The following is a 13,362-nucleotide window of genomic DNA, read 5'->3' on the forward strand; positions in this document are numbered from 1 at the left end:
TGATTCTTTACAGCTGTGGCCATAAACTACATCTGCAGGGCTAGCTGATAGCCTAGGACCGGCCTGGACAATCGGACACAGAGGAAAAGGAGTGTCAGAGGGTGCGGTAGTGAATAGGGCGAAAGGGAGGTGTCGGGCGGGCACAGGGTGTGATTCTCAGGGAAGAGCAGCGCAGATGGGGGGAGGTTTATTACCCATGCATAAGACAGAGAGCGGGGGTGACCACTGCCTGGGTGAGATGCTTGCGAGGGTGGGGAGCCATGCTAAGGATCGACAGCGTGCACAGAGTGGGTCTGGTCAAGGCATCTAAAATGGCTGCCGTGCACGACAAAAGTGTGGCATTTGAAAAAAGACAAGATGGCGCAGACAATGTTTTTCAACACTTCCTGATTTCCTTCGAATCGAACGTTAACAGACGTTGGGGCATATTACCAAAGTTAAGCGATATTTATCCCTAACGATGCATTGCAAAGATTTTTTTACCGTCAGAAATTATCGCAGATAAACCTTGCTATTATCAAGGTTTATCGCAAATACGATAAAAAGCGACCGCAATGCATTAATATCGCTGAAAACTCAGCGATATTCATGCATTACCGAGCTAATGCTCTTAGCCATGTTATCCACCTCCCATTGGATAACATGGCTAAGAACTGCTCAGGGCAGCTGTTACTTTTTGGAGATATTCGCGCTTATCTCGAATATTTCCAAAAGTTGATAATAGGAGATAGCGATGTTAGCGACTGTTTCCAGTCGCTAACATCTTGGCATGCCCACTTTGCATGTCATTAGTGATAAATATCACTCACATGCAAAGTGGGGCCCAAGATGGTCGCTATCTCCTACTAGCCGTCGCTAACTGGTGTTAGCAACAGCTAGGTAATACAGATATAATTTTATCTCCGCGAAGCGGAGCGCTGTTACAGATATATATCTTGTTTTTGAACATTAATTTCTCAAAATGCATTGAAGCACATATATTGAGACCTAGCAAAGGCACATCGGGCTACCAGTCCCTAATATTTTACCAAGTTTCGTGCAAATCCATTCAGCCGTTCGATTATTATTATTATTTTTTTTTTTGCCCCGCGGGGCCCTTTTAAAACCTCCACATCAAACCTAGGGGGTCAGCGAGGATCTACTATGCCCCCTTATGGTCATTTGCCCCTTCGCTTTGGCCTCCTCTTGTCTCTCGATCCTACCGAGAGACAAGATGGCGGCCGCTACGTACTGTTTGGAATGTTTACAGACACCGGAGAGCCAATCAGCTTCGCTTCGCAAAGCTCCGTAACGCGAAAAGTACGCGAAGCGGTGCGCTGTTACAGATATATATCTTTTTTTTAACGTTAATTTCTCAAAATCCACTGAAGCACATATATTGAGACCTAGCAAAGGCACATCGGGCTACCAATCCCTACAATTTTGCCAAGTTTCGTGCAAATCCTTTCAGCCGTTCGATTATTATTATTATTATTATTTTTTGCCCTGCGGGGCCCTTTTAAAACCTCCACATCAAACCTAGGGGGTCAGCGAGGATCTACTATTCCCCCTTATGGTCATTTGCCCCTTCGCTTTGGCCTCCTCTTGTCTCTCGATCCTACCGAGAGACAAGATGGCGGCCGCTACGGACTGTTTGGAATGTTGACAGACGCCGGAGAACCAATCAGCTTCGCTTCACAAAGCTCCGTTGCGCGAAAAGTACGCGTCCTGGAGCGCTGCCCGGTCCGCTGTTACAGATATATATCTTTTTTTAAACGTTAATTTCTCAAAATCCACTGTAGCACATATATTGAGACCTACAAAAGGCACATCGGGCTACCAGTCCCTACAATTTTGCCAAGTTTCGTGCAAATCCATTCAGCCGTTCGGGCTAAAAGTGAGGCCAACCGCCCTATGGAAAACTCAATGTTAAAAACATGTTTTGGGACCCCCCTTTTTTCTCGACCCCCCCTGGACGAACCCCCCCCCCAATTTTCAGGGGCTGCTCAGAAACAAAATGTGCCATTTTCCTGAAAATTTCAGCCAATTCCGTCCACAAACGCCAAAGTTATTAGACATAGAATTTTCAAAAAACCCATAGAGAAAAAATCCTAACTATATATACCTACTGGCGACCGCCAGTAGGTAATATATTTTTTTTAATATATATATATATATATATCACCTACTGGCGGTCGCCAGTAGGTATATATAGTTAGGATTTTTTCTCTATTGGATTTTTGAAAATTCTATGTCTAATAACTTTGGCGTTTGTGGACGGAATTGGCTGAAATTTTCAGGAAAATGGCACATTTTGTTTCTGAGCAGCCCCTGAAAATTTGGGGGGGGGGGTTCGTCAAGGGGGGGCCGAGAAAAAAGGGGGGTCCCAAAACGCGTTTTTCCAATGTTAATTTACATAGGGCGGTTGGCCTCACTTTTAGCCCGAACGGCTGAATGGATTTGCACGAAACTTGGCAAAATTGTAGGGACTGGTAGCCCGATGTGCCTTTGCTAGGTCTCAATATATGTGCTCCAGTGGATTTTGAGAAATTAACGTTCAAAAAAAGATATATATCTGTAACAGCGGACCGGGCAGCGCTCCAGTTCGCGTACTTTTCGCGTTACGGAGCTTTGTGATGCGAAGCTGATTGGTTCTCCGGCGTCTGTAAACATTCCAAACAGTCCGTAGCGGCCGCCATCTTGTCTCTCGGTAGGATCGAGAGACAAGAGGAGGCCAAAGCGAAGGGGCAAATGACCATAAGGGGGCATAGTAGATCCTCCCTGACCCCCTAGGTTTGATGTGGAGGTTTTAAAAGGGCCCCGCGGGGCAAAAAAAAATAAAATAATAATAATCGAACGGCTGAATGGATTTGCACGAAACTTGGCAAAATTGTAGGGACTGGTAGCCCGATGGGCCTTTGCTAGGTCTCAATATATGTGCTCCAGTGGATTTTAAGAAATTAACGTTCAAAAAAAGATATATATCTGTAACAGCGCTCCGGGCAGCGCTCCACTTCGCGTACTTTTCGCGTTACGGAGCTTTGTGAAGCGAAGCTGATTGGTTCTCCGGCGTCTGTAAACATTCCAAACAGTCCGTAGCGGCCGCCATCTTGTCTCTCGGTAGGATCGAGAGACAAGAGGAGGCCAAAGCGAAGGGGCAAATGACCATAAGGGGGCATAGTAGATCCTCCCTGACCCCATAGGTTTGATGTGGAGGCTTTAAAAGGGCTCCGCGGGGCAAAAAAAAATATAAAAATCGTTTTTTAGGTGGGGTGCGCCCGGTTAGCGTAACGGGAAGCGGACTGGGGAGCGTACTACAAGAAAAGAAGAATGATTGACTTTTAACTTATTGTATGTTTATAGACTTTTTTTAAACTTTTTTTTCTGCTGAGTGACGTCTCGGCCTATCTCCACGGGATGCAGTCCCTACCATCTCGGCGTTTAAGCCCATGGGGACCGGTAGTGTGGGAGAGATAACGGGGCATATTATCAAGGGGGTTTATCTCCGCTTTTTTGGCTTTAAAAGCCAAGAAAGCGGAGATAAAATGATCTCCGTATTACCTAGCTGTCGCTAACACCAGTTAGCGACCGCTAGTAGGAGATAGCGACCATCTTGGGCCCCACTTTGCATGTCAGTGATATTTATCACTAATGACATGCAAAGTGGGCATTCCAAGATGTTAGCGACTGGAAACAGTCGCTAACATCGCTATCTCCTATTACCAACTTTTGGAGATATTCGCGCTAAGCGCGAATATCTCCAAAAAGTAACACCTGCCCTGAGCAGTTCTTAGCCATGTTATCCAATGGGAGGTGGATAACATGGCTAAGAGCATTAGCTCGGTAATGCATGAATATCGCTGACTTTTCAGCGATATTAATGCATTGCGGCCGTTTTTTATCGCATTTGCGATAAACCTTGATAATAGCAAGGTTTATCTGCGATAATTTCTGACGATGCTTAGCGGTAAAAAATTCGTTGCTAAGCATCGTTAGGGATAAATATCGCTTAACTTTGGTAATATGCCCCAACGTCTGTTAACGTTCGATTCGAAGGAAATCAGGAAGTGTTGAAAAACATTGTCTGCGCCATCTTGCCTTTTTTCAAATGCCACACTTTTGTCGTGCACGGCAGCCATTTTAGATGCCTTGACCAGACCCACTCTCTGCACGCTGTCGATCCTTAGCATGGCTCCCCACCCTCGCAAGCATCTCCCCCAGGCACTGGTCACCCCCGCTCTCTGTCTTATGCATGGGCAATAAACCTCCCCCCATCTGCGCTGCTCTTCCCTGAGAATCACACCCTGTGCCCGCCCGACACCTCCCTTTCGCCCTATTCACTACCGCACCCTCTGACACTCCTCTTCCTCTGTGTCCGATTGTCCAGGCCGGTCCCAGGCTATCAGCTAGCCTTGCAGATGTAGTTTATGGCCCCAGCTGTAAAGAATCACCCCTCTTCAAAGGAGTTATAGTAGATCAAGGCCCACACCCGATGAGATCCATCACACCACACGCGTTCCTACTATCTGAAAACCATCCTGTATTGTGATTGGGGAGGGGACCGAGCCTGAAGCGGAAGATTCCAGGGATGACTCTTTGTACATCAAAGTTTTTACAATTATGTGTCACATTAAAAATATATAGCACTCCAACAAAGTAGTAGGATTATAAAACTTTAATAACTTATAAATATATACAACAAAACAAAAACAGTAAAAACATTTAAACATTTTTAGGGAAAAAGAAGGAACAATGGTCAGTAGCGGTCGGTTGTGCGAATAGTCCCAAGGCAGCACAACGTCCAGATTTCTGGACGGCACCCAGGTGATGTTGCCTTGGTGCCGCACTGATTTGGGTATCCGGCGGGGGGCGTCCCGGGGGGTGGGTCGTCAGTAGCGGTCTGTTGTGCGAATAGTTCCAAGGCAGCAGAACGCGCTGAAATGTGGATGGCACCAAGGTGATGTCCAGTAAGTTGCCGCCCTCCGAATAACGGCGTGGGGCGCCCCGGGGGGGGAGGGGGGGAGGCGGCGTGAACGGGCCTTCCCAGGTGGAGCCTCGTCTGCTGTAGTGGGGCGCCCCTTTACCGTTTCAGTTGCCATTACGTCCGCTTTTGGTCCACTGTGTCAAAATCCGCAATTCAGCTGAGTTGCGCCCACTCTTGCGGTGCAGCGATAGGCGGCTGTCACAGGACTCTCAAAATGGCGGCAGGCTCTTTCCTTTTTGGGCCTGGTCCACTGAAATGGCCCTGGGACACCTTGGAAATCGGACGCTTGTCTGCTAGGTCTTGGACCCCATTCTCGAAAGCGTCCCCTCCGCCTTGAGGATTCTACAAAAGTCTTGGGGGCCCCCGACTCCTGCAGGCTTCCGGTGGGGAGCGGCTGCCATGATTGCTCGCGGAATGACCACGACGGAGCCACGAGATGGTGGTGCTTTCATGCTGACGCCAGCTTCAGTCTGAAACATCCAGAAACAAGGTGGGGCTTTCATCGTTTGGGAAAAAAAAAAGTTTTCATCCAATGAAAAGTGTTATTTTTAGGTCATATGATCAAGCCTTCCATCATTAGGAAACCAAAAGTAAAATGAACCAATGAAAAGTTTTATAAACAAGTCACATGACCTGTTATGCGGCATAGGGTATAAAAAGCGTAGAAAATCCGTTGGCACGTGAGGCGGCGTCAGTAGCGGACCGATGTGCGAATAGGCCGAAGGCAGCACAACGCGCCAAGATCCGGATGGCACCGAGGTGGTGTCCAGCAAGTTGTCGCACTGGTGTGGCCATCCTACAATGCTGAAAGTCGGCGTGGGGCGCCCCGTTGGCCTGTGAGATGGCGGCAGTAGCGGACCGATGTGCGAATGGGGCCAAAGGCAGCGCAACAATATTTTCTGAATAGAAGACACCACAAGGCGCTGAGATGCCAAGATCCGGATGGCACCGAGGTGGTGTCTAGCAAGTTGCCGCACTGGTGTGGCCATCCTACAATGCTGAAAGTTGGCGTGGGGCGCCCCGTTGGCCTGTAAGATGGCGGCAGTAGCGGACCGATGTGCGAATGGGGCCAAAGGCAGCGCAACAATATTTTCTGAATAGAAGACACCACAAGGCGCTGAGATGCCAAGATCCGGATGGCACCGAGGTGGTGTCTAGCAAGTTGCCGCACTGGTGTGGCCATCCTACAATGCTGAAAGTCGGCGTGGGGCGCCCCGTTGGCCTGTGAGATGGCGTCAGTAGCGGACCGATGTGCGAATGGGGCCAAAGGCAGCGCAACAATATTTTCTGAATAGAAGACACCACAAGGCGCTGAGATTCGGTTAGCACCGAGGTGGTGTCTAGCAAGCTATGCAGCTGAGTTGCGTGCGCACTTGCGGCGAATAGGTCGAAGGCAGCACAACAATGTTTTCTGAATAGAAGACACCACAAGGCGCTGAGATTCGGTAGGCACCGAGGTGGTGTCTAGCAAGTTGCCGTACTGGTGTGGCCATCCTACAATCCTGCTCCGAACAACGGCGTGGGGTGCCCGAAGGGGGGGGGGGTGAGGCGGCGTGAACGGGCCTTCCTAGGTGGAGGCTCGTCTGCTGTAGTGGGGCGCCCCTTTACCGTTTCAGTTGCCATCAGCTGAGTTTCGGCCGCTCTTGATGCTACAGCGACAGGCGGCTGCAACAGGACTCTCAAAATGGCGGCCTGTTCTTTGGATTTGGGCCTGGTCCACTAAAATGGCTCTGGGACACCTTAGAACTCGGACGCTCGAATTTTTTTTCCTTTCCTCTACATGCAAAAAAAGGTAAATGCCCGGTACGTTACACGCTTCATCTGCCACGATGTACTCAACAGAGGAACCGAAAAAAAATATAGTTATGGTAACTATACCATGCATCGTCATATGGAGAGGTGGCACCGATTAATTATAGTGCTGCATAAAAGAGAGATTTGGAGGAGAACCCCCGACCTGCCAGTACATTCATCAAAGAAGTGGCACTGACAGCATCAGAGGCAAGGGAAACGGTCCCAAATATTTAGAAGAACTTTGGAAAGATTAAAATGACATGTTTAGATTGTGGCAAATTAATTTCATGTGGACAGATGAGTGTTACTCTAATAAATACAGCATATGAACATCATCATAGTCGATGGTTGGTAGAGACATTTTGACTATATCCTGGACCTGCCGTCCTCGCCCAAAATGGCGCCGGAATAAATGGGACTCATAACTCCTTGTTGTGTACTGGTTGCACAACCTTGATATCACGAGATACGTATGCAGTTTTAAAGCACATGGCGGGCGGGGACGAGAATAGATTGAATATTTCGATATCCCTATTGATATTAAGTTCTGATGTGTTATTGATTACTGTACTATTGAAAGTTCGAATTAACGTCACCCATGGTACTTGCCCGCAAATGTATATCTAGATAATTTTATTGTAACTGGCCCTGTCGTATTTTAATTATAAAATGTACGTCCACTGATTCCGCAACTGTTAGACACCTTAGTTCTTGCAACCTAATGGCCCGCCCGTTACGTTCCTCTACAGTGTAAATGTCTACTCATCATATACGATTACAGTTTGCTCCGTGGCCGGCCCACGTGGTTATAGGCCCGTATTTGTATAATGACATTTTCACAATAAAGGTTTTTAAAAGAAAACATGGTAGTAGTATATACATTGGTAAAGTTTTTAATAATAGTCACTGTTTTAGAATCAGTAAAAGGCAAGTGAAATAAAGCAGACCAATTACATGAAGGGTAAAAGGTATAATACGCAGGAACGCAGTAAAGATAAATGGTCAAGGGCTGTTGTGTTTTCTACTCCTGCAACATAAAGTGATCGATAAGAATCTCATATTCAGGCGTATCGGCGACTAAGACAGCAGGCCGACCCTCTTTTGCTCAACGGCTCCGTCATGGGACGAAGAAACGCCCTTTTTCTCGAAAAAGGAATATATTTTACTTGCAGGACAGTTGTAAATTTTCCGGGAAAGTACATTAGCCTGGAACATTATAACATATATTTAAGAAAAAATAATGTTCGAAAGTAATAAAAAGCGTAATTTTTAGGTCATATGACCAAGCCTTTCATCATTAGAATAAGAAAAGTAAAATGAACCAATGAAAAGTTTTATTAACAAGTCACATGACCTGTTATGCTTACGTTACGCGCTGCGCGTCGCGCCCCGGATCACTTCCGGATGCGCTAACGCGGCGCGTCATATGACGCATTACGCGACAACGCAGGTCCAGAATATAGTCAAAATGTCTCCACCAACCAGCGGTCGGAACACAACCCCTTTCAGCAGGCTAAATAGTTCTGTTAAATGACAACAGAAGGGACAGGCAACAAGAACCATCAGTCAAAGAGGGGAGGGCTAGTTCTTCTCTACCGGGTCACGTTGGGGCGCTACCGGAACTGATCGAATTGGTAGTCTACAGTGTTTCTGGATGTTTCAGACTGAAGCTGGCGTTAGCATGAGAGCACCACCATTTCGTAGCTCCGTCGTGGCCATTCCACGAGCAATAATGCTAGCCGCTCCCCACCAGAAGCCTGCGGGAGTCGGGGGCCCCCAAGACTTTTGTAGAATCTTCAAGGCTGAGGGGACGCTTTCGAGAATGGAGCCCAATCTCTAGCAGACAAGCGTCCGAGTTCCAAGGTGTCGCAGGGCAATTTTAGTGGACCACGCCCAAATCTGAAGAGCCGGCCGCCATTTTGAGAGTACTGTGGCAGCCGCCTATCGCTGCACCGCAAGAGCGGGAGCAACTCAACTACATGGTGAGCGAGACGCTGTAGTCGAAAGAGCGGGCGGTAAACAGCTGAATAGCGGAAGAGGCACAGTGTAGCAAAAGCGGGCGGAATGGCAACTGAAATGGTAAAGGGGCGCCCCACTACAGCGTGTCTTTAGGTGAAACGGATTGTGGGACAAGGTCAAGAATGGAAGAGTTACCAAAAGGCAAAAAGTTCCGCTTGATCCCGGGAGCCGGCCACCTATGTCGGGGGCGATCTCAGGCTACACCAGGAGAACACGACTTGGGGAGGGAGCCGGAGCCAAGCGCCCCCTCCGAGTCCGCGCCATCACACCGTCCCTCGGGGGCCTCCGTCAAGCGGTTCAGGGTGGCACCGCATCACATTGTTCACAAATGCAGTCACGTCCTCAAACAGCCCCCACTTTACTTTGAGAATAGTGAAGCTGAAGCAAGTGCAAATAGGCTTCAGACAGTGTTACAAGCACTCCTCAAAACTTTGAACTATCAGAGTGCATGAGTTTCATGCTCGATCGATTGAGCTAGCCGGATCGGGCAACAAAAAGTATAAAATAGTTATGTAAATAGTTGTTTAATAAAATGTTTTACCCTGTTACTTTGCTGGCGTGTTGTATATATTTGTAATATTTGCATAGAGTTTATCGTTATTTTGGGCGGGGTGGGTGGCGGAGCCGAGCTGTATTGCAGCCATCATGGTGTGGAGTTCAGTTCATCTCACTAGTTTCGTGTTTGTCATGAGGGGTTGTTCCTAATGTTTCTATTTTAGCGAGGTCAAAAAGAGATCCCATTAGTGGCCTACTGATTTTGCTCGATTCCTTTTGTTTTTTTACACGATTTTTCGCTATCTGCAAAGACTAAACAGAGTATTGCGACTCTGTGCTTGTTTGTAAATAGAGAATGAACCAAAGAGAACCAATTCTAAAACAGTAAATGCTTGGATAACAATCAATCAAATGGCGAGAGAAGCAGGCACGACGGATTACAACGGGGGCAAAGGCCTGCGTTAATTACCTTTCACTATCTGCAAAGAGAGAGTACTCCTAATAGAAATGAGGGGGGGGGAGCATTCAAAGCAGATAAGTGTGCATAAACACGAAAATGTTTTTTCTTACCACGTACTTGACATTCGACAGCTTATGATATTTGCTATTAAAAAACCATTGAAATTCACTGAAAAAACCATAGGTTATAGACCATATATACTTAGGAATTAGCATTTACAAAACCTTGAAAATTCACTGAAAAAACCATAGGTTATAGACCATATATAGTTAGGAATTAGCATTTAAAAAACCTTATTTTACTCACACAAAACCATTGAAATTCCATATATAGTTAGTTGTACTAACTATATATCGCGCACCCGCAATCCACTGCTGATCATGTCACATATTACATCATTCATGACATGGTCAGTGACATCACTGATGACATCACTGATGACATCTCAAATGACATCACTGATGACATCACTGATGACATCTCAAATGACATCACTGATGACATCACTGATGACATCTCAAATGACATTACTGATCACATCACTGATGACATCATTCATGTGATAATACGATGAACCTCTTCAGACTCTAATATAACCTTAGATACACTCAGTGTAAACACAGACTCACAGATTGTCACTCATCCATGAAGTTACACACACACCTAGTCAGTCATGCAAACAATCAATCACACCTCCATTTCCTCAACTATACAGTTATACACACCTTACTTATTCAAACATATACTAAAACATATTTACTCTCTTATACAATCCTGGATACAAGTTCACAATGATGCATACAGCCACTCACACATTCACTGGCTCTTATGCACAGTTATTTATATATGTCAAGTCTCACATGTACTGTGTTTTACATATGTACTTACTTTGACATGTAGCACTGAGATATCCATTCACTCACCAATACACTGATGCACACAGTCAACCGCCCATACAGCTGTTTCCACATGCACTTTTGAACCCATACATCTAGTGAATCAACTGCTCACACATCTATGCACAGAGTCATACACCTCCCAGCCACCCACACATACACTCAGTCTCCCATACAAATACTTGGGCAACCAATCAATAACCCATATAGTTACTCATATAGCTACTGAACAACACATGCAGCAGTTTTCAGAACAACAGACATAATGATGCACAAATTAAGACAGTTTAGTCACTAACCCATGCATTCAGTGAGACACATTTAATCACTCACTCATACAGTCAGTCATGCACCTACTAAATCCTTCATCCAGACACTTATACATCCACTCAAGACATATTTTAACTTTACAGAAAAATACAGTCACTGGATGTTGTCATCTGTGATGTCATAGGTGATGTCATTTGAGATGTCATCAGTGATGTCATCAGTGATGTCATCAGTGATGTCATCAGTGATGTCACTGACCATGTCATGAATGATGTAATATGTGACATGATCAGCAGTGGATTGCGGGTGCGCGATATATAGTTAGTACAACTAACTATATATGGAATTTCAATGGTTTTGTGTGAGTAAAATAAGGTTTTTTAAATGCTAATTCCTAACTATATATGGTCTATAACCTATGGTTTTTTCAGTGAATATATATATATATATATATATATATATATATATATATATATATATATATATATTACCTACTGGCGGTCGCCAGTAGGTAGTTATAGTTAGGATTGTTTTCCATAGGAAATCCGCAACATTCTATTGGGAATAACTTTGGCGCAGATTGAGGGATCTGCCTGTAATTTTCCTCAAATTTGGAAAGTTTGGGGGGGATTTGTCAAGCAGGGGCCGAGATAAAAGGGGGTCCCAAAACGTGTTTTCCCCATGTTAATTTCCATAGGGCGGTTGGACTCACTTTTAGCTCGAATGGCTGAATGGATTTCCACCAAACTTGGCAAAATTGTAGGGACTGGTAGCCCGATGTGCCTTTGCTATGTCTCAAGATATGTGCTCCAGAGGATTTTGAGTAATTTAGGTTAAAAAAATATATATATCTATAAGCGCGCCCCGGTACCCGCACCGGGGAGCGTACCAGCGCGCAACGCGAGTTCGCGCGCGGAAACTGATTGGCTCTCGGGTGTCTGTAAACATTCCAAACAGTCCGGAGCGGCCGCCATCTTGTGTCTCGGTAGGATCGAGACACAAGAGGTGGCAAAAACAAAGGGGGAAATGACCAAAAGGGGGCAGGGTAGACCCCCACTGACCCCCTAGGTTTGATGTGGGGGCCATAAAAGTGTCCCGCGGGACAAAAACATTTTTTAATTTGTTTTCGATTTTCACGGGGGGAGCGCCCGGTACGCGCACCGGGGAGCTTACCGGGGAGCGTACCAAAAATCAAACCCAGTGAAACAGTAAAATAATAATTTAAAGTGTTAGAGGTAGGGTAGCTCTGCATAGAGTTGTTGTGTTGTGTGGGTGATATAAGTACCAGCATGTAGGTACCAATGCAGAGTTTTAAATTCAATGTAGATTGTCTCCTCTATAGATAATTTGCATGTTGTTACAGAAGTTATTGTGGTATATGGAATCCATACCATAGTTTGTCAGGAAAGTAGAAGCAACATGGAGGCAGGAGATGAAAAAGAGATGTCAAATACACATTGGAGATAATATAGTGGGAGAAAGGAAGTAACTATGAGCAAAATTACTATGTAACATAAAAAAGTTGCACAGTATACTATAAGTCTCACATTATATTATATTCATTTTGGTACTATTTCATGAATTACATATAAAAAAGAATAATGTCTGGAACAATTTTTAATTATTAAATAAAAATGTATTGCTCTGATTTTTCAAAATGTAATAACACTTCCAACATTATTTCGTCAGGAATGTCCTCATTTGGATTCCATGATTAAATTTCTTCCTCATATTTAAGAAACTCTTGATCAAGAGACTGATCCAAAAAGTCTAAATCATCAATCTCTTCCTCTGGGTTGTTCTCGAGATCAATTTCGAATGAAATATTACATTTCTTTTGTTCTCCTTCCATTTTGTTGCTGTAAATTGCATAAAAAATAAATATATCAGTAGAGATAGGGCACTGTTAGGTTTAAGTTCAGACAGGTACTTCTGAGTTTTTAACAGTGAAGTTATCTTTGGGCAGTGTATGGTATCAGGCAGGAAGTAGAACTATTAAAAAGTGCATGCGATGAAGAGTAAGTAAAATCATAATTATACTAGAGAAGCCTAACTTAATCAATAAATATAATAGAGAAGCGTATCTCAAGCTATAACTATAACAGAGGGACAATAAATAACTATCAGAAAACGTTTTTACTAATTAATTTAAAGTGCTCCTTACAAATTAACAACTTACTTTTGAGAGAGGTGAAGAAGAAAAAATGTGAAAATCCTTTCAAGATGTACCTCAGGTAGTTGTAGTCAAAATGGCTGTGTTTCCCTCTTTTTTCATTTATATTCATGTACATAACCAATCAAATGTCAGGAAATAATACTAGAAATTGAAAGTAACATTTTAATTGGTTGTAAATTCTAACACTTCAGATGTGTTTTTGTCATCTAATTTACCTCAGGATATTTAGACAGGGCTACAGGCCAAATGGCTCAATGGAATTCCATCAAATTTGGGAAAATGGTAGGAA

The sequence above is a fragment of the Lissotriton helveticus genome, chromosome 4_1, assembly GCF_964261635.1.
Source record: "Lissotriton helveticus chromosome 4_1, aLisHel1.1, whole genome shotgun sequence".
Classification (NCBI taxonomy): Eukaryota; Metazoa; Chordata; class Amphibia; order Caudata; family Salamandridae; genus Lissotriton; species Lissotriton helveticus.